The 23305-nt window shown below is 33.8% G+C and overlaps 1 protein-coding gene across 7 annotated transcripts in view; it reads right to left on the bottom strand.

The window, feature by feature from the left end:
• Positions 1 to 23305, bottom strand: part of CSRNP3 (cysteine and serine rich nuclear protein 3) — a 194687-nt gene that overhangs the window by 48185 nt on the left and 123197 nt on the right. The gene's annotated exons all lie outside the window — the stretch shown is intronic.

Below are 23305 nucleotides of genomic sequence, written 5' to 3'. Positions count from 1 at the left end.
AAAGAAAGAAAGAAAGAAAGAAAGAAAGAAAAAGTAATAATAGGAAACAAAAAACCTAGACAACAGCTACCTATAAATAGAATCCAAGTTTCAGAAGTAGAAATTCAGGAAGAAGGGAAAGATTCCTCAGTGACTGCACACTGTCAAATTATCTTATGGCTGTAGATGTTGCTGCCTAGGGATATTAAAAATACAGTATGTAAATTAGCACAAAAGCATGAATACAGTGTTCCTTAGTATCCACGGGGGATTCCTTCTAGGATCCCCATTGTTACCAAAATCTATGAATACGCAAGTTCCTGATATAAAATGGTGTAGTATTTGCATTGGACCTATGTATTCCTTCCATACTTTATATCAGTGATTCCCAACCTTTTTAGCACCAGGGGCTGCTTTCGTGCAAGACAATTTTTCCACAGTCTGGGGAGGGATGGTTTCGGGATGCTTCAAGTGTATTACATTTATCATTAGATTCTGATAAGGAGCAAGCAACCTAGATCCCATGCATGAGCCGTTCACAATAGGATTTGTGCTCCTATGAGAATCTAATGCCCCTGCTGATCTGACAGGAGGCAGAGCTCAAGAGGTAATGCTGGTTCACCTGACTCTCATTTCCTGCTGTGCAGCCGGGTTCCTAACAGGCCATAGGATGGGTACTGGCACACGGACCAGGGGTTGGGCACACTTGCTTTAAATCATTTCTAGATTATATATAATATCTAATACAATGTAAATACCATGTGAATGGTTGTTATACTGTATCTTTTTTAAAATTATGTTGTTATTTTTTATTTTTTAAAAAATATCAATGCAAATCTGGTTGAATCTGTGGCTGCAGAACCCACAGATACATGGAGCCTATTGCTTATCAAAAAGCTTAGATGGGGAGATGCCTCACACAGGTACAGGACAAATTCCTAGAAACATAATGTCTGGGTTGGAGGAGAAGAAAGCGGTATGAGTGCGTGTAGACTGTAATAGAGTCTAGTAGCTCTTTCTCCAACTTCTTTATTTCTTCTCTAGTAACATAATTTTAAACTAGTAACCCAGCCTTCCTTGCAGTTAAGTGGAATCCTGTGACTTACTTCGGTAATGACTATAACAATATTATATGGCAACTTTGGGTTTTATTTTTAAAAGAAGTATCTTTTCTCCCATTTCTTTCTTATCTCCTTTCCGGTGGAGAAATGGGAACGTGGTAGCAGGATCTGACATAGAAACGGTGTTAAACATGGTGGATCAACAAGATAGAAGAGTCATGAGTTCCCAAATCCATTGAGCTTTCATAGCAGCAGTAGACTACTTATGATTAGAGATTTATGTGGAGAGAAATAAACTTCTGTTTTGTTTAAGCTACATAATATGCTTAAACATAAACTATATAATGTAGCTAAAGCTATTATTATTTTGTTGAGGCAGCTAAACTAATACATAGATATAAAAAGATATTTAAATGTATGCTTCTCTTTGTATATTATTTTTAGAAACACAAATATTTTGATGCTTACAAAAATGTATAGACCAAGAACTAACCGTTCGAAAGATTTATAAAGCCAAATGAAAATTAGAATTGGCTACCTAATAGGATGATGAACAATACATTTATGAAAGAAGGGAAATGGGCTGCTAGAATTAAAAAATATTTATCTGTAAGAAAAATAACTTTAAAAATTCAAATTCAGAGATACTCTTTTCCAAATGCCATGGTAATCTCAGCAATTATTTTTTAATGTGAAATATATGGCAGAAATAGAGTAAGATGCCTTTTAGAAAGAAGATGTTTCAAAATAGAATAAAGAAACCAGCTCAGAGAAGAAAGCTCGGTCTGCCTTTCAAGATTTGTGAGAGTAGGAAAATGTGTTAAATCATCTGAAGAAAATTCTCTAAATGGTAAAGCTGAATGCTTTGAAGAAAAAAATAAACATTCTCATCTGTAGAAACATTTAATAACACAAATAGGTAGAAATATCAAGTTAAAAATCAAAATAATAAGAGATAAAGACTAAATAAGACCAAGGCAGTAGAGAAAGGGAGGTAAAGCATGTTTGTAAGTTGTATGTGTGTATGTTTGTGTGTGTGTGTGTGTGTGTGTGTGTGTACACACGCACACATGCTTGCAGGTTTAAAGACTGAAATGTAATGAAAGTGTTGAAAATAAACCATTTTTTTTCTCCAATGGGACAAACTCTATCAAGAACAACAACAACAAATAGAAAGGGATAATGATAACGTGAACTAAATTATCTGTAATAAAACTATATCATTTTTTACAAAAACAAAACAAAACAGCTGAAACATTCTTTCCTCTGTAAGACTTTTCTGGTCCATACTTCTTTTAAAAAGTAATATTCTGCTCTGTGCTGCTTCACGTATTTTTATTGCTTCTGCTGACTCATTCTATGCTCCACTGGAAATTGTTGTTCCTTTTCTCATCAGTAAAATTAGGGGTTCCTTGAGGGCCAGGCCATATTTTATTTCTTTGTTCTGCATTTTCCATTCTTAGCCTATCAAATAGAAGAACACTTGAGGAAAATTGTGCCTGCTGGGAGGAAATTTAGATGAAGCGCTAGAAAAGAAAGCCAGAGTTGGCATCAATGATATTAAAAAAAAAAAAAAAAGGACTGAGGGAGACAAGCAGAACAACACAAATAATAATATTTTGATAGGAGGCCTGAAGAAAAAGCTACCAAGAACAGCTGTGGTCTGACAGGACTCAACACAACGCTCAGGACTACAATGACCTACGACTGCTAACCAGGAATGGTGATTTGTTTAGTTTGGATTCTGACTTTGAGTTTAAGAGAAACCTTAATGTAACCGTATCTTTATGTTCTTTTACAATCAGGAAAGAAATTAAAATAAGAGAGGCCAGGTTACCAATATGATGGTCATTTCTCTTCTAAAGTATAATTTTGAAGAAAAGCAGACTAGAGATAAACGCCTATGAAAATATGTGTGGATTCACTGAATTAGGAGGCACCTTACAAATACCAAATGGAAGATATCAGCCACTGCATTCATGGGCTACCAGTACTAATACCTCCTGCTGTGGGCTTACATTCTAGAATATATGGAAAATCAGCCACAATTTGTCAGAAGTGTGCTTGCAAGACTTCACAAATCCTGTGATCATATTTAAATGAAACCTTTTCGACTTTATTAACCTTTTAAACAATTCTTTAAAAAAAATGAACATTTATGTACTGTTGATTTGAACAGAGCAAGTTATTCGTAAATGACAGAGACATCTCCAGCAACAGGCCTCACAGAAAAGGAAACCCATGAAATGCCTAAAAAGTAATTCAAAATAATAGTCTTAAAGAAATTGAGTAAGATACAATAGAACACAGATAGATAAAAAAAAATAAAAAATAAAAAATAATTCATGATCTGAATGGGAAATTCAAGAGAGTTAGATATAAAAAAGAACCAAGCTCATCCTGAACTGAAGAGTTCAATGGATAAAATGAGAAACACAATTGAGAGGTTTGACAATAGACTAGCTCAAGTAGAAGTAAGAATTTCTAAACTTGAAGACAGGTCTTTTGAAGTAGCCTAGTCAGATTAAAAAAAAAAAATGAAAAAATGGGAGAAAGCATCAAATGACCAGATATTGGAAGAGATATTAGACATCCAGATTCAAGAAGCTCAAACAATCCAAAATATATTTAATTCAAAAAGGTTCTCTTCAAGAAACATTATAGTAAAACCATTAAAAGTCAAAGATAATTTTTAAAACAGTAGCAGAAAAGCATTAATAGTTCACATATAAGGGAATCTCTATCATATTAACAGCAGATTTCTGAGCAGAAACCTACAGGTCAAGAGGGAGGAGGATAATATATTCAAAGTGTGTTTTTAAAAAGTCAGTTAAAAATAACTCAGCAAATCTATCCTTCAAAATGAAAAAGAAATCAATTATTTGCCAGAGAAGTGAACCTGACTGAATTAATCACTATCAGTCTGGTCCTACAGGAAGTGCTTAAGGAAGTATAACATCTGGAAGCAAAAAAAAATGATACATATCATCATAAAAATACATAAAAGTATAAAATGTACTGGTAGAGCAGGTACACAAATGAGAAAGAAACCAATGAGAAACAAATTAAATGTTATCATTACAGAAGAGCCACCAAATTACTAATAAGTACAATAAGAAAGTAAGAAAGGAGTCAAGTATACACAAAACAATAAAAAACTAATTAAAATGATAGGAGTAAGACCTCATCTATAAATAACAACCTTAAATGTAAATAGTTTAAATTTTTCAGTTAAAAAATATAGACTGGATAAATGGATAAAAACACATATCCAATTTTATGTTGCTCACAAGAAACTTACTTTATCTGTAAAGATACATGTAGAATAACAGTGAAGGGATGGAAGCTGGCATGATGGCTCAAGCGTGTAATCCTAGTGATTCAGGAGGATCACTTGAGCCCAGGAGTTCAAGACCAACCTGGGCAACATACAACCTGACCAGATCTGTAAAACACACACACACACACACACACACACACACACACACACGCACACACAATTAGCCAGATATAATGGTATGATGGTGTGTGTCTGTAGTGCCAGATACTCAGGAAGCTGATAGAAGAATGACTTGAGCACAGGAGGTTGATACTGCAGTGTGACTGTACTAGTGCACTTTAGCCTGGGTGACAGAGTGAGACCCTGTCTCAAACAAACAAAGAAACAAAAAAAGTAAAGGGAGAGAAATAGGTATTCCATGTAAAGAGAAAACAAAAAGCATGCATAAATATGTATAATTACATTGACAAAATAGATTTTAAATTTAAAAAAACATGAAAAGAGACAAAAATCGTATATAATAATTAAGGGATTGATTCAGCAAGAGGATTTAACTATTCTAAGTATATATAGCATCTAACATTGGAGCATTCAGATATATAAAGCAAATATTATTAAAGAGAGACACAAAAACAGTAATAGGACTTCACCACCAGATTTCAGCATTGGAGAAATGATTTAGACAAAAAGTCAACAAAGAAACATAGAACTTAACTTCACTTTAGACCAAATGACTTTTATGGACATTTACAGATCATTAAATCCAATGGCTGAAGAATACACATTCTTTTCATGAGCACATGGAATGTTCTCCAGGATAGACCATATTTTAGGCCATGAAACAAATCTTAGCAAATAGAAAAAAAAAACAAAGTCATATAAAGTATCTTTCAGTCCACAATAGAATAAAAATAGAAACCAATAACAAGAAAAACTTTAGAAAGTGTAAAAATACATGAAAATTAAGTAATATGCTCCTAACCATTCATTAGGCCAATGAAGAAATAAAGAAGGAAGTTTAAAAAAAATTATTGAAATGAATGAAAATGTAAACACAGCATATCAACACACACAAATCAATAAATATGTTACAACTCATCAACAAAATAAAGGCCAAAACCATGTTATTTTCTTAATAGATGCAGAAAAAGCATTTGATAAAATCTAACAATCCTTCATGATTAAAAACTATCAAGAAATTAGACGCGGAAAGAACATATATCAACACAATAAACACCACATATGAAAAACCCACAGTTTACATCATACTGAATTGGGAAAAGCTGAAAGCCCTTACTCTAAGAACTGGAACAAGACAAGGATGCTCACTTTCACCACTCTTATCCACCATAGTTCTAGAAGTCTTGGTCATAGCAATTGGTCATAGCAAGATAAATAAATAAAGGGCATCCAAATTGGAAGAGTGAGTGAAATTGTCCTTCTTTGCATATGACATGATTTTATATGTAGCAAAACCTGAGCGTCCACCAAAAAGCTGTTAGAACTGATAAATACTAACAGCAAAGTCACAGGGTACAAAATTATCATACAAATATCAGTAGTGTTTCTATACTTTGATACTGAACTAGTTGAAAAAAATAATCAATTTAAAACAGCTACCAAAGAAACCCCAAAACCCTATGAATAAATCTAACACATTGTAAGAAATATCTTACAATGAACATTACAAACATTAGCCAGGCACAGTGGTGTGATGAAAAGACATTGAAGAAATGTCTGATGAAAGATATTGAAGAAGTCACAAAAAATAGTAAGACATCCATGCTCATGGATTGGAAGAGTTCATATTGTTAAAAGGACCATAGTACTCAAAGCAATCTACAAATCTATGCAATCCCTATCAAAACACCAATGACAGTCTTCACAGAAAAAAATAAAAAACAACTCTAAGAGTCATATGGAACTACAAAAACCCAGAATAGTCAAAGCAATTCTGATCAAAAAGAACAAACCTGGAGGCAGCACACTATCTGACTTAGAAATCCCCTACAAAGATATAGTAACCAAAATAGTGTGGTACTGGCATCAAAACAGACACATAGATCACTGGGACAGAATAGAAGACCCACATACAAATTCATGCAATTTACAACCAATCTGTTTTCAACAAAGTTGCCAAGAACATACAATGGGGAAAGGACAATCTTTTCAACAAGTGGTTTGGTGATAACTGAATATCCACCTGCAGAAAAAGAAAACCAGACTCCTGTCTCTCATCATATGCAAGAATCAATTCCTAATGAATTAAAGACTTAAACATAAGGCTCAAAACTATAAAACTCCTAGACGAAAACACAGAGGAAATGTTTCAGCTCATTGGTCTAAGAAAAGAGTTTATGGGTAAGACTTCAAAAGCAGCATAGGCAACAGAAACAAAAATAGATACGTGGGACTATATCAGGATAATAAGCTTGGGTATAACAAAGGAAACAACAGAGTGAAGAAACTATTTTCAAACTATTCATCTGACAAGAGACTAATATCCAGAATATATGAGGAATTCAAACAACTCAAGAACATAAAACCAATCCAATTAAAAATGGGCAAAAGATCTGAATAGATATTTTTCAAAAGAAGACATATAAGTAGCCAACAAGTATTATAAAAAAAAATGCTCAACATCACTAATCATCAGAGAAACGCAAATCAAAACCACAACCAGACATCATATCACACCAACTAGAATGGCTCTCATGAAAAAGACAAAAAAACGAGTGCTGCCAAAAACCTGGAGAAAAGGTGACACGGATACACTGTTGATAAGAATGTAAATTAGTACAACCATTATGGAAGACAGTATGGAGATATCTAAGGAAAACTACAAATATAACTACCACCTGATCCAGCAATCCCACTAATGGGTATTTATCCAAAAGAAACGAAATCAGTATATTGAAGAGATACCATGTTTACTGCAGCACTATTCACAATAGCCAGTATATGAAATCAACCTAATTGTCCATCAACAGATGAATGGATAAAGAAAATGTGGTATATATACACAAAGGAATACTATTCACCATGAAATAATAAAATCCTGTCATTCATGGGCACATGAACGAGTCTGGAGGACACTATGTTAAATAAAATAAGTCAGCCCCAGGAAGATAAATACCACTGATAGTCTCTTTTATATGTGATAGTTAAAACATAATTTGGGCTACTAAAAGTAGAACTCTGGTTATTAGAGGCTGGCAATTGTAGGGGAAGGGAAGAATAGGAAGATGTTGGCTAATAGATACAAAGTTATAACTAGATGGGAGGAATAAATTGCAGTGTTCTGTGGCCCTGCAGGGTGAAAATAGCTAACAATAATTTAGTGCATCTTTTCAGAAAGCTAGAAGAGAGGATTTTGAATGTTCACAACACAAAGAAATGATAATTTCCAGTTCATTCCTGAAGCATAGACACACTGCTGATATTTGTATGTTGATTTAAGTGGTTATAACTGATACTTTTCCCCAAATGATAGTAAAATGAATGCAGGCCATATAGTACTCTTTTGCACACTGCTTTACACACACATAGTTTATTATTCAGAAATTCTAAGGTAATCAGTGTTGTTACTATAGACATAATACAATTTTGAAAATTAGAGAATTAACTGACTACCAAGAATAGCAACAAAAATGTTTCACATCTTTTTATAAGGGAAAAAACATTTAGTACTTTGGCAAGCATCTTGTGGTTTTGTAAATATTACCTAGACAATGTAAGTGTAATTTTTATAGAAGAAAGATAAAGGCAAGAGCAAATGTGTTAAATTATAAGTGTTTTTACATTTTTGGCACTATAAATAATGCTATACAATAAAGACTTTAAGTAAATTACACTGATTTCATTTTATACTAGAATTCTGCATATGTTAAAATCAAGCAAGATTAAGAACTGCACATCATTAAGTAGAAACTTTGAAGCTTCTACAGACAGGCATTATATTAAGAGTTCAAACACTGAATTGAGACTGGTCTGGGTTTGAATCTGGCTTTACAACTTTACTAACAGTAGGATCCTGGGAAAGTTATTGAACTTCTTGAAATTCCAGTTTCATCATCCATAAAATTAAGATTAAAAATAGAACCTATTTCATAGAATTGCAGTAAGAACTAAAATATGTTAATTTATGCAAAGTGTAAGAGTAAGCATCACTTTTAAAGCTCACATTTTTACCACTGGAAAGGAAACCCACCCTTAGCACGAGGTTGAAATGAAAAGGTTCGGTCTCTTAACTAGAAACTAAGAGATGGTATCTGGTGCAGTAGGAATTGGTTTCAAAATTTTTATTCTTTCATTTTTTTAACCTGACAAACAACATTGTATGTATTTATTACGTACAGCATAATGTTTCAAAGTATATACATATATATATATATATATATATATATATATATATATGGAAATGGTTAAATCTAGCTAATTAACAATCGTGTTGCCTCACATAGTAATCTTCTGTGTTCTCATTTATCCCTCACTTGCTTTCTTTCTACGTGCCTGAGCCAATCACAGAGCTCCATTCTGCAATACTTCCCCTTGCTTACTACACTTTTTCTTTTTCTAATCCCATATTCTGAGCATATAAATATACATTTTCAATCTAATCAACTGCATTATCTTCTTCCTTCTCTACTCCCTCCCTCTTCAACTTTTAAGCAAGTTACTATCCATTTCTTCTAGCAAATTGTCCTTGATAACAGTTATAGAAAATTTTCCAGAAATGCCAGTGTCAATGCTTATTTCTCTGCCTTGGTATTTACAAAAAAGTCATGCTTTATTGATGTTCTTATAGTGCCTAGAGTTCAGAGGAATGAGTCCAACAGACTTTAAGCAAACACTTGTTATGACTATTTCCCATAAATCGTAACTTGGAATGCACTCATAAAAGCTCTCACGTTTCCATTAAGATGGTTTTGAGAGTTCTGCTAAAGGTTGATGCTAATGAGCTCATTGATATTTTTAAAGCCTGATGCGGTCAATCAAGGAGGCGGCAGCTGCCAAATTACTCCTGTCTCCACAGCTCTGAAGCATTTCCTGCAAGAAAGCAGCCCTGGCTGGGTGGTACCACAATGCCCAGTCTTACCCACTCAGTCATGACAGTGTCAGCAACTCTTCTTCCTTTCTCCTTTTACTCAAAGGAAATGAAAATGCCACTCAAATAAATAAATAAATAAATACAAATGAAGACTGAGGTGGTTCAGTTTTAGAAAAATCCAAGAGGCCAAAGTTCTGACTATTAACCATGCCATTAGAAGACAAAGATGTATGATGCCAGTACAAAAAGTTTTATGCGTGGAAGAATGCGTAAGCAAATACAGGGTATTCTGTTTGAACCCAGCCTATGTAATATTTGTAGAGCTCCTCTCATTTAAAATTGAGTCTACATGCTGTTTTATTAATTACCAATACACTTTACTGTATTTTCTGAGTTGGATGCAAAATGTTGTTTTCAGAAATTTCAAAAGAGATGCTAGATTGAGAAAAATTGATCATGCTGTTTTCAACACTCTTTGTGGGAAACAATGTGATATAATGATATTAAAGCACAGGACGCAGGTTCAGACTGACATAGAATCACATGCTAGCCCAACTGCTTATTGGCTTTGTAAATCTAGGCAGCTACTTAAAATCTTTTCAAGCTTCAGATGCCTCATGGGTTGTGCTAAGTAAGTAAGATAATGCAAGTAAAATGTCAGGGCAGTCCCTCCCATTGAATGTTTAATGAAAGTTCAATAAATGCCACTTATTACCGCTGTGATTATTATTCTCAACTCATGATATTTTAGGACTAACGACAGCAAGAATAGAAAGAATAAATGCTATGAACTCTTACTTCTGTAGCTACTGTGATTCATCCCTCTTGTCATACAGCTGGCTGCTTCTACAGTTACATGATTTGCCTGCATCTAAAGATATTAATATTTGCACCTCTAGTCTTGATCTGTTCCAGGCTTCTCTCCCACTCTTCCAAAAGCATAACTGTCATATGTCTCTTTTGTCTGGAGACCTACTCTCTTTAGTTAGAATTTCTGAACAACTATTAATAAAATGTAGGTTTTCCCTCCTTGAAAATATCAATATCATCATCATCATTATCATTGTCATCATATTTAACATTTTCTGGGTACTTAGTAAATGTCAAGTAAAATGTAAAGTGTTTTGCCTGTATTCACTCATTTTAGTTTATAAGGCAGATACTGTACTATACTTTTTATCAGTATTTATAGATAAGGAAACCAAAGGTGTGGTATATTTCATTACTTGTCTCTAAATAGAACATCTTTTAGGAGAATTTAAGTAATCTGACTTCAGACACTACTTTTTTAACTACTAGGCTGCTATCTGTATGCGGATTTTAATAGTCATCAAGAAGGAACCATCCCAAAGGGATCGCATTAATGGTGGGAATTTCAGTCATTATTTTACGTCGGGTAAAGCCTTTTAAAACATACTGTCTATATGCCTGTATATTCTGTTGACAAGTAGGGTTAAGCTCACCACAATTAGCACATACATGAGACAAATGTAGTTACTAAGCTTTATAAGTAACATTTTGTGATATTAGATGACTACCTGTTTTTAAAAATGTTCCAGGTAAATCATTCCTTCCAATTCTTAATTGTTTTGTTACCTCTTTTAAAAATTCCAGTCAGAATATTTCTCTGTGTTCATGAGACATTCCAAAATGAACATTTACTTATGCCATTGAAGATGGTTGTTAAAAATCATGAATTACATAAATGTTTTTTTCATTGCCAGTGGAATAACATACACATACAACTCTCTTTTCCAACCATCATTCACTATTTTTACTAAGATCTGGTTTTTAAACTTTTTCAAACTTCTATTGTACTATACTTTGAGTGCATTATCTGATTAAATAAGCCACCCTCCAAACAAAACACAATAAAAATAATTCACGATTTTCATTTTTGTGGGATCTACAAGCTACAATAAAATATTCTGTTAAGCACATATATATGTAAATAATAGTACACAAGCATAAACTTTGAAAATACAAAGATGTCCTTAAATATGACACTATAAATAACTCAAGCAAAAGAGACTATTGGAGGCACGCTATATTTGCAGGAAAGGATTACTGAAATCTGATACAAATTATAATACTTTGAAGACCAATCTATTCTCACATTTTGCAAATGAAGAAACAGGTTAAATGATTTAACCAAAGTCAGAGTGAATTGTGACAGAGCTAAACAGAGAGTGAGAATATTCTAGCTCCTTGGTTGTGGCTTTTTGAGTTACAACAAACAGAATGAGTTTGTAGTGAAGTCCATTCTCACAAGTTCAACTGATGTACTAGGGAAAGAAATATCAGAGCAAACTTAAATATTTTTCTTTCACGATGGCTCCCAAACACAAGACAACTACTTTACTGATGATCAACTAAAGAAACAATATTCTGTTTTAATACCTTAGGGGAAAAATGTGTGGAACATATAACTGTATATACAGTGTGACAGTGTATAGTGTATTTATAGCACAGAAGCAATTTTTATGGGTGATTTTTCTAAATGTCACTGTGGGGGCTGGAGGGTAACACCTGGGGAAGATATGGCTCCCTATTTTTAAAACTTGGTAATAAATACGTATGAAAGGATCTCAAGAAAATATGTGAACATTTGTCTATCACTGTGAACAAGATGAATGCTCTGAATGGATTTGTTAAAATGAAGTTCTAATTAATGGCCAAGTTTGGCCTGGAAGTTTCTAATGTTGTGCTACAAAGTTCTTCTCCCCATTCCTAATAGGAATACAAAAGAAGACAGATACACAAAAGAAAAGCACTATACTATAAAATAGTTGCAAATTGTGATATGTCCTATGAAGGAAAAAAAGGGGGGAGCTACTGAAAGAGAAAATAATGGCTCGAGGGGGTGGTAAGGTGATCTATGGACTTTCATCCCAATTCAAAGGTGTGGGAAATACATACCATAGGTATTTAAAACATATTTTAAAGCTATAAAATATTTCAACCTTCTAGAAAATAACATGTGCTTTATACCTATTTTTATGGATGCTAATGTTTTGCCATATTTCTTTCAGATTGCTCTTCTTAAAATATAAAAAATAATTAAGAGAATACAGCCAAGGCACTCCATCCATTCTACTCTTTATCTCCAGAGGTTCTAAGTTTGTGTATTTTCCCGTCCTATGTATATTTTTACTTCCATAAAATATGGTGTTGCTCTCTGTGTGTATTTTAATTACAAAAGTACTATCATACTATAGAGTTTTGCAACTTGTGTATTTCACTTTACTGCGCATATATGTACATCTTGCTATTCAATTCAACTTGTTATCCAATTTGTCATAATATTAACCAACTACTCCTTATGCAAATCTATTCAAATGGACAATTATTCCGTGGTTTAACTTTTCACGTGGTTTCCTTAGTAATGTAATCACCTGACACTCATGCCAGTTTTAGGAGAGCTCTGCCTTCAGCACATGCTTGTCAATACATGGTATTTTCAAACACTTAAAATTTTGCTAATCTGATGATGGGACATATGTGAAATGATGTCTTCTTTCAATTTTAATTTCTCTGGTTCCTAATAGAGTTACACATCTGTTCCTAATTGTGTTAGCCTTTCTTCTGTGTATTATCTGCTCATGTTCTATGTCTATTTTTTGCTATATTAGCTCTTCTTTATTTTTGCAGTTCTTTTACATTCAAATATGAACTCCTTGTCAGTTAATGATTTACAAATATCTCCTTTTAGTCTGTAGCTTATCTTTTCACTTTCTTGATGGGGTATTTTGTCATATATTCAGTTTTATTTCAGTGTACCCACATATATAATAATTTTTACAGTTCATGCTATAGCATGTTACTCTGACATACATATATTTTCCTATATTTTTTCTGTAAGTTTTATAATTAAAAAAAAATATTTAGATCTTTAGTTCCTTGGGAATTTATTTTCAAATATGGTATGAAGTAGGGGTCTAATTTTATCTTTTTTGTTAAAAAGCCATTCATTGAAACAGATTCTTATTTCTCAACTCATTTGCAATGTCTCCTCTGTCACATACCACGTTGCCATTTAAATGTGGGTCTGAGTCCAGGCTCCCTATTTGTTCCATGTGCAGACTCTTGAGCTAATTCCATGGGTTTTAAACTATTTCAGCTTTTCAAATATTGAAATCTGTCAGGCTAGCACACTTTTCAACTCTTCCTTATTCTTTTTCAAAATTGTACTTGGCTATATTCCCTGGCTCTTTCATGAGAACTTTAGGACAAGCTGGACCTATGAATTGTTTGAATTTTTATTTTTTTAGAGACATATTCTTATTGTCACCCAGGCTGTAGTGCAATGGCGATCATATGCATCTATATTCTTAAAATGTATTATGGAAAAACTATAATTCTATATGAATGTAAACAGTAGAATAGTAAGCCCAAACTTCAATATTTTTTCAGTCTCATTTCATCTCTCTCTCTATTTTGCTAGATTATTTGAAAGCAGCTTCAAGATATCTATCATTTTTTTTTTCTGTCAAAATTTTCATGCTTATCTCTCAGAGATGAGGACTTTGGGCCTACATACTTCAGATGGAGGTGACCAGTGATGGCTACACTAAAGAAATGATATTTAGGCTGAAACCTGAAATATGAGGAGTCAGTCATGGGAACACTGTTCCAAGCAGAATTTTAGGGTGAGGAAATTTGTTATGTTCAAAGAACTGAGTAAAGATCACTGCGGCTGGAGTTTGGAGATGGGCAGAAGGCAGGAGAGCGAAGGCTCAAGCATAGGAAGGAAGTACAGAATTTTGGAAGCCACAAAAATGAGTTTAATTGAAAGTAATTGATGAATTGAAAATGATTGAAAGGTGGCTGCATAGAGAAGCTGAGGTCTGAACGAGAGAGGAAGCAGAGAGAGCAAGGCTCCTGCAGCAGCCCAGGAGAAAAAGAATGGTGATATTGTACAAAATAAATGGAGATAAGTGGATGGATTTCAGATATATTTATATAAGACATGACTGTGGGAGAAAATGTAAATATATAAGAAGACAGAAAAATTTTTTAAATCTCAGTAGGCTGAAATAAAGAGCTAAGTCAAATGTTACTATTTTTAAGGCTAAATGTGAGGTCCTGATCCTGAATTTAAAACAGATCAAACAAGAACTAAATGAACTGTATTTATATCATGTTAGTGATCTGACTTAGTAATGTCCTTTTTTCCTAGCCAATTCAAAGGATGGTGAAGGTGAAAACAACTCAGACTCCCTCAAGTGTGTTATACAGCTCCCGCATAAATAGCTGAACAGCATCCAATTAAACAGTGATGTTTCTGCCTGGGAAAGCTATATATAAGCAAATGAAACCAGAAAGGTACATGTTAAGAATGCATAATTATAGTGAGACCCTATTTAAAACACAGTTCATCATTACATGTATTCAGATATGATAAGTATTAAATCAAGATCCTGACACTCATCAAAATTAAAAATTATAGTTAGTTAGCCTGTAAGTTGGTATTTATTTCCACTAATGTTTGTGCCATTTTAAAGTCTTACGATAAATGCATCTTTTTTTTTTTTTACTTTATAAGGCTTAGTTATATTTAAAAAAAAATTTTAGAAAGCTAAATGTTATTAAGTAGTTAACAGTAATTGAACCAGCAACAGGTAGCAAGAAGAATACATAGTTAAGTTCTAGAAATCTCAAGAAAAGATAAGGTATGTGCATAAATAACTCCAGTGTAAAGTAAAATACAGTAAGTGTTGGAGAAATGCTAAAATATTGTTAGATTGTGAGTTTCTTCAGAAACGGGATCATATCTCATTTACTTTTATATTTCCACCTCCTAATAGTAGTGCAGTGAATGGCAAGTATTGAATGCCTAAATGTCCGTTCGTTCATCCATTGATATAAATACTTATATACTGATCAGATGATAGGCATACATTCCTGCCCAAAATGAGCTTACATTCATTCCTTCAAAACTCATTTTGAGAGGCCAGCCTTTTAGGGTAAAGACATGTGGGTAATAACAAATATAAATGAAGGGTGCGAGATCATGAGAAAGCAAGATATGCTGTACATGAGATAGGAAGTGAGGGAAAAGTGATTGGAGGAGACATGAACATTGCGTGCTCTGAGATGGTGAGAAAATCTACCTGGTTGGGATGGTTGTGTGGCATTAATGAGCAGCTGAGTTTGAAAACACAGTTTTGTCATTTTCTCCAAAACTTTGTTAAAATTTTTGTTTTCAAGTGTTTTGAATAAAAAATGGACATGGAGTGGAGAACACAGCAGGAAAGTGGTAAAGAGTCCTGGCCTTTAAATAAAATAAAATGCTAAAATAATGGAGCAATTGGTGAAGCACGGAAAGATATATAAAGACAAGGGGTGAGTGCTACATTGCGGAAAACAAGAGATGAGGTTAAAGCAAAGTGGGTGGTCAGGCGTAGTGGCTCATGTCTGTAATCCCAGCACTTTGGGAGGCTGACACAGGGGCATCACTTGAGGTCGGGAGTTCAAGACCAGCCTGACCAACATGGAGAAACCCTGTCTCTACTAAAAATACAAAAACTTAGCCGGACATGGTGGCACATGCCTGTAATCCCAGGTACTTGGAAGGCTGAGATAGGAGAATCACTTGAACCCAGGAGGCAGAGGTTGCGGTGAGCTGATATCACTCCATTACACTCCAGCCTAGGAAACAAGGGCAAAACTCTGTCTCAAAAAAAGAAAAGGAAAAAAAAGGTGGGTGAGGAGAGGAAGGAAATGGAAGGAAAAGAGGTTATGATTTGATTTTGTAATACTAGAATTTAATATTTCAGAGGGAGAATTGGTCTGGTTCGCAAAAGTCTTGTGGGTGAAGTTGCAGACATCAGCTGCTAAATGGATTGGTGGTAAAAGACATGAAGGCAATTGAAGTAAGGAATCCAGGTCAGAGTGCTCAAGGAAACGAGAGGCTGATCGGTTCTAGGAGCCATCACACAGTTACTGACATCACTCAGTTTGGTGGAAAATACTAGGATGGAAAGAAGAAGGAAAACCATTGCCAAAGTTTGTGAATGTTGATGAACTATCAGGAGATTTCGAGGAGATGGTGAAGAGGATGTGTCAAAGGAGAGACTTGGTGAAGTTTTCATGGAGAAAGAAATATTTGATATAAAACTGGTAGCAGGTATAGAACTTTAGTAGTCAGAAATTGGGAGGAAAGAAGAGACATTTCAGAATGTAGAATGGTCTCAGTAAGATTAGAGGAAGTAGCAGTGGTTAACTATTTCTGATTTATCTTTACTGGAGTTGACAATCTTGCAGATAGATGATCTGATAACAATTCTATTGTATCAGTCAACAGGCCTTATTGCATATTCAAGTGACTATTTTCCAAAACACTACTAGCTCATCAGTATCTACCTCCACTCATAATTTACTTAACTCCTTTATCTCCAACAATAAACACCTAATGATTCAACTGGTCCGTGTCTGAACATGACCTAATTATGATCTGCATGATTCTAGATATGATCTGCAGCTGGTCCAAGATCTGGTCTCACAAGCCAAAGCTGATTGGTTCTTTTCCAGGAGTAAGTGGGTATGAAGAGTCTGGGAACCCCTTAATTTAATGGCATAGCTTTTCAGAGGCAACTTTATCTATGCTGTTTCCTTTCCTGCTGGTCTTAACTCTAACTAATGATGCTATCTTAGAAGCATATTATTATAGATTAGAAAGGGTCTTTTGAGCATCATGATGTCCTTCCTCCTGCTTAACAAAAGACTTCTAAAACTCCTGCGTTCATCAGCTTGTCCTAAACCATCCTCCATTGTTAACAAAAGCATTGAGTCGGGGGTAGATTGCTACCTATGTCTTTGCTAAAGTTAGTTCTCAAACTAATACCACAATGCTGGGTAGATATAATTTATCATTGTATCTCCAAGCTGTATTTACTGTTTGGAATGTATCACTTGACATGTTTGAAAGGTTCTAGCTCAGAGCCTGTAACATAATATACTATGTTTGATGAAATTAAATCTAAATCTTCAATGCATTTTTAAGTGCTTGGTAAAGAGAGCAGACATGTTCCAGTCATACTTCTAGTAAAATTTAATATCAAATCTGTTTTCTATTGATTCTTTATGTCTAATCTCATTATGAAATGTGGAGCCAGTAGTAAGAAAATCACACTGGGGAAAGACTCTGACTTGGGAGCACATGATGGCATATTTATGCCTTGTGTATTCAGAGAGAAAAGGGAAGGAAGTAAGGAAAGAAAGAAGAAAGGAAAGGAGATTCTATCTTAGCTCTCGGGTAAAGTATATTTATGAATAATAATTCCTACTTTTATAAAGTGAGCATAATAATTGGCTCCTAATCACACAACAATTTTTGGCTAGTAAATTAACTCAAGAATGTGAAAGTGTTTTGTAAATTAACAAAAATTTTAATTCTATTACAGGATATCCACTACTTGCATTCATGTGCAATTTAGAGTGTATACCCTTTTAATTATTGATATTTTTTACTTCTTAAATACTGTACATGTATTTGTAGAAACTCTGTTTCAGGAGATATAATGTGTTCCTTTTGGGACTATGTCTTATCACATAGCTTCTCATTACTTATGTGAAGGGCCAAGAACCTTGAAAGGGCAGAAGAAAAATCATTCCTCTCTAGTTTCTCTGTAGCTCTCCTCTTGACAGTGCTCAAGTACAGGCTGACTGGCTATAGAACCATAGGGATTTGATGAAACAAAGCGTTTCACAGCAATACAGACTCCGCTGTTTCTATCTCAAGGGAAGTACAATATATGACCTTGGTTGATCACCGATAAGTGTGCTTGTTGCCTAGCAAAATTCAGAAGTCCAGGGAAAAAGTCATAATGCCCTTATTGATTTATATTTTGAAGCTTTTATTACCATAATGTGGTGTGCTACAAATCGGATATTTTAACAGAAAACTTAAAATAGCATGGAATTTTCTACTACCATGCTGCTGACACGTACCAAACAATCTTATCAATTTCTGTTATTTGTAACACAACAAAATGTTATGTTACACAATATGTTAGTGCCTATAAAACTGGACATGAGATTTTTAAAATTTGGTAGATGAGCCCATGATGAGTAAGATTTAAATAAGGGCAACCACATTTTAAAGAACCCCAGTGTGAAACTAAATCATTTGTTAATGCTACACAAATTCGATAATCTTCAAAAATCCTTCTTTAAGACAAATAATCATTTTTAAGTAAAAAAAAAAAAATAGACTAAAGAAATAGGATTTACCAGTAATGACAGTTCTGATTAGATTATGTCATTTACCAGTAATGACATAATCTATGGTTATAAACCATAGATTAACATCCAACAAAACCATTGCAGAGAAGCCCATACCTTCATGTAGACATTATAAAAAGTCTTTTAAACATTTATGTATCAATGTTTAGACTAGCAAATGATCTGAAATACATTTCTAGAAATAAAAACCTCTATTAGCTACTCCTCCCACACTGGCTAAAACACTTAGATGACAGGATGGGCACTGTGGCTCATGTTTGTAATCCTAGCACTTTGGGAGGCTGAGGTAGGGGGATTGTTGGAGCTCAGTAGTTTGAGAACAGCCTGGGCAACGTGATGAAACCCAATCTCTATAAAAAATACAAAAAATGGCCCAGTTAGTAGGTAGTGGTATGCACCTGTGGTCCCAGCTACCAGGGTAACAGTGAGACCCTGTCTCAAAACAACAACAACAAAAATAACAAACAAACAAACAAACAAAAAACCCACCTCTAGTCTTTGCTTTACTCTTTCTTCTTTTCTTTTCCTCTTTCTCTCTTTTTTTCTTTCCCCTCCCTCCTCTCTCTTTCCTTCTTTCTTTCTTCTCTCTTTTTCTTTTCTTTCTTTTTCTCTTTCTCTCTCTCTTTCTCCTTCCTTCCTTCCTTCTTCCCTCCCCCCTTCCTTCTTTCCTTCTCTCTTTCTTTCTTTTCTTTTTTCTTTCTCTCTCTTTTTTTCTTTCTTTCTCTTACTCTGTTACCCAGGTTGGAGTGCAGTGGTGTAATCATGGCTCACTGCAGCCTCAACCTCCTGGACTCTAGAAATCCTCCCAAGTAGCTGGGACCATTGGGCATGCACCACCATAATTGACTATTTAAAAAAAAATTTTTAGAGATGGGGATCTCACTTTATTACCCAGGCTTGTCTCAAATGCCTGGGCTCAAGCAATCTTCCTGCCTCACCTTCCCAAAGTGCTGGGATTATAGTCATGAGCCACTGTGCCCAACCTCTCAAATGTTTTCTGCAACAAATATTCCAGGTAGAATTTTTGTTTTTTTGATTCTTTACTATTGTTCCCACTTTATATCTCTTCATAATGTGAATATAGTGAACAAAGCAGACTATTAAATGAAAATAGCAGTTTTTATTAAATATTTTCTTAATTATTTTTAAAAAGCATGAGAAATCCCTGCCAGATTCTATTTAATACAAAGCTAAAACAGCATGTTATAAACTAACCATTGCCACTACCACTGATATTAAATGATGTGCTGAAACACTTCAATGCCTTCTTAGACATCGTAAAATAAGTCTGTTTTCTTCAATGAAAAAAAAATCTCTGTCGTAAAATAAGTCTGTTTTCTTCAATGAAAAAAATAATCTCTGTTGAACATAACTTATAACAAAGTCTGTATTTGTTGACTGACATATATCTTAGCTTATCATGCCATTTCGATCTGCTGTTTTGCAAACATAAACACAATGTGAACTACAGTTATAATTTTTAGCAGTTTAAATTGGTTACTTTGTTGTGAGAACACATATAAAATTCACAGAAATAAAAATTAATAAATATAAAAATTCATTTGTAATTTTAATTCCTCAACAAATCAAATTGTTTCCAGTTATTGGGACACCCTGCCATTCTTTACCTTTGTGCAGGCATAGACTTAGACTTTGCCTGACAGTACAGATAAAATATCGTGTCCTGCTTTTCTTCCTTATCGTTATTTCACAAACATTGTACATATTGCCAAAAGGTCTTCATAACTATAAAGAAAATAAATTAATGAATATGTTACCATAACTTAATGGCTCATTTCCTCGCTCTTAGACACAGTCGTTTCTCTCCCTCCTGTCCAATCCCTCTTTTTCGGTACTATTATCAACCACAAATATTTTCGTTTATACAGTCTTCACCTTGATTTTAATGTTTCTTTCTTCAGAAAAATTCTCTGAAGTACAGACTTATGAATGTTTTTATGGCTCTTGTATTTCCAAAGTGCTTTTTAAATATCAATGCCATTAATAGACGTGTGTGACTACAATGTGCTGCAAACTTCACCAGCACTTATGTATTAGTATTTTTTATTGGATAAATGAGTACCAATTTCAAGGGGTGAAATCTCTGTGATTTCATACTGATGAAAACTCATTAGTATTTTTAGTCTGCATTTTTGTTACTATTGTTGTTAATTGCTTTAAAATATTTGCTGATCATATTTCCTACTATGTGGATTTACTTTAAAGATATGTGTTTTCGTATTTATCTCAAGAAATTACATGTACTTTTGCTATGCTCTGTACAGAAAATAATGCTATATTAACTGCACATATTTTTTCCAATATAAATTGTTTTACTTTGGGCTTTGTTTTTTTTAAGTAGCAGATAAGTTTAATATTTTTACATCATTAAATATATTAAGTATCTTTAATGTGATTATTTTTTCTTCTCTTATATCAAAGTTCATGTAGTGATTCAGCTAAATGTCTGGCAAAATACAACTTTCCTCATTAATGAAAAAATTATCCATGTAATCTATCTGGTATTTTGGCCTATATTGTAAAATATAAGTCTAAATCACTTCTTTTTCAAATTTCTTACCACCACAACCATTTATTAAATAGTCTTTCCCTTTCTCATTTTCTTATAATGCTCTTTTCTTATATATGTTAAATTTTCATATATAACATGTTGGTTCCTAAATAGAATACATTATGCAAAAACATCAGTTACATTGTTTTCTACTATAATTTGATATCTGGAATGGCTTTTCAACATTTATGGCTTCTTTTTAAAAATATCTTTTTATTCTCATTAGTTTATTTCTCCAAATCAATTTTTATCATTCTGTCACCTAAGAAATGCCAGTTGAAGATTTTGCTTCAGTTTTTCTCTTATATTTATAAATTAATGTTGAAACCATTAATGACATTATCTTTATATCTAGAAACATAATCTGCCTCTTCAATAACTCAAGTCTTCCATTATAACTCACAAGAAATAACATTTTAAAGATATGTCCAATATTATATAATTAAGGGGCAAAATAAGACCATGATGCAACAGGTAGAGACTATGTAGTAGGACATGTGTATATATCTAGGCTCAACTCCTGTGTGATCTTGTGCCAGATGCTTAGCCTCTCTGAGCCTCAGTTGTTTCCTGTGTAAAGTGGAGGCAATACTACTTACTTTCAGAATTGTTGTAAGGAATATGGATAATGTATATAAAGCTATTGGAGCATAGCCTGTATCCAATAAATGTTAGCTATGATCATAATTTTTAATTTAACATCTGCTGAGTACTTGACATTTTACAAAGTTTTTTCATGTGTATTATCTCACTTGCACTGTTTGATCTTTGCAAAAACCCATGAGATAATAATATTATCACTACTAGTATTAGGATGAAAAATCTAAGTACATCTCTTCTTTTGAATCAAAAGTGCAAGCTCATTTCATACTATCATGGATATATGTCAAAGTATCTGTAAACCACCTACATCACATCATAACTTTGTCCCTAAATATTTTATGAATTTTTCTGCCATAATAATTGTAATCTTTTCATCATATTATCTAATTAGTTGTGCTTGCTTAATGGAATGCTATTGATTTTGCCATATTTGTTTCATATGCAACAGCTATTGAGTTTCTTATCACCTCTTAAAAATATGTTTAAATCATTTAGTTTTTGGAGTTGCGACGTTGCCAAAGTCAATTCCTTGTTATAGAGTCATATATTAACTAATTGGAAAGTAAAAAAAAAAGACCAGTTATCTATCATGATATTAAAACATATTAAAATATTCCTGTTTAAGAAACATAAATTTTAAAAAGATCATTTGACTATTGCTAGTCAGTTTCCTTTAGACTATAGATTACATTGCCTTAATAATTTTTTATATTAGTCCTTCAAACCTCCTTTTATCTTGCCTGACAGAAAGGCTGACATTACATTGGGGCAAAAAAAAAAGAAATCAAAAAGAAAGCATAGCCCGGGTACAGTGGCTCATGCCTATAATCCCAGCACTTTGGGAGGCAGAGGTGGGTGGATCACCTGAGGTAAAGAGTTCGCAATCAGCCTGACCAATATGGTGAAACCCCATCTATACTAAAAATAAAAAACAAACAAATAAATAAATAAATAATAATAAATAGCCGGGCTTGGTGCTGTGCGCCTGCAGTCCCACCTACTCAGGAGGCTGAGACAGGAGAATCACTTGACCATGGGAGGCAGAGGTTGCAGTGAGCTGAGATTACAGCACTCCACTCCAGCCTGGGTGGCACAGTGAGACTCCATCTCAAAAAAATAAAATAAAATAAAATAAAGCATAAAATTTGTTTCTTGTTGGACTTTAAATATTATTCTTGGAGAAGAGAGACTAGAGGAATGACTAGCAAAGAGGCACTGGATCGCACACACTTGCACATTTGGGAGACACCTGCTGCCTTCACATCTCTTCCTAATCCCTGGCTGCCTAAACTCCTTCTAATCATAATCTAGACTCTCCATTCCTTAATAATGCCTTTTAAAATGTTTTCTCCTAGAACATCATTTCAGCTGTGAAAGGACACCTTTATCTGAAACGAGTTATTATCTGTCTTCCTCCGTCTATTCCCAGAGTACTAGGTATTCATTTGGAAAAGCATTAATAATGAAATGTGATTCTTAAATTCAATTAGTTAACACAATCAAATAATACACTG

This window comes from Cebus imitator, unplaced genomic scaffold (genome assembly GCF_001604975.1).
Source record: "Cebus imitator isolate Cc_AM_T3 unplaced genomic scaffold, Cebus_imitator-1.0 Scaffold10, whole genome shotgun sequence".
NCBI lineage: Eukaryota > Metazoa > Chordata > Mammalia > Primates > Cebidae > Cebus > Cebus imitator.
This window is presented reverse-complemented; position numbering and strand designations above follow the sequence as displayed.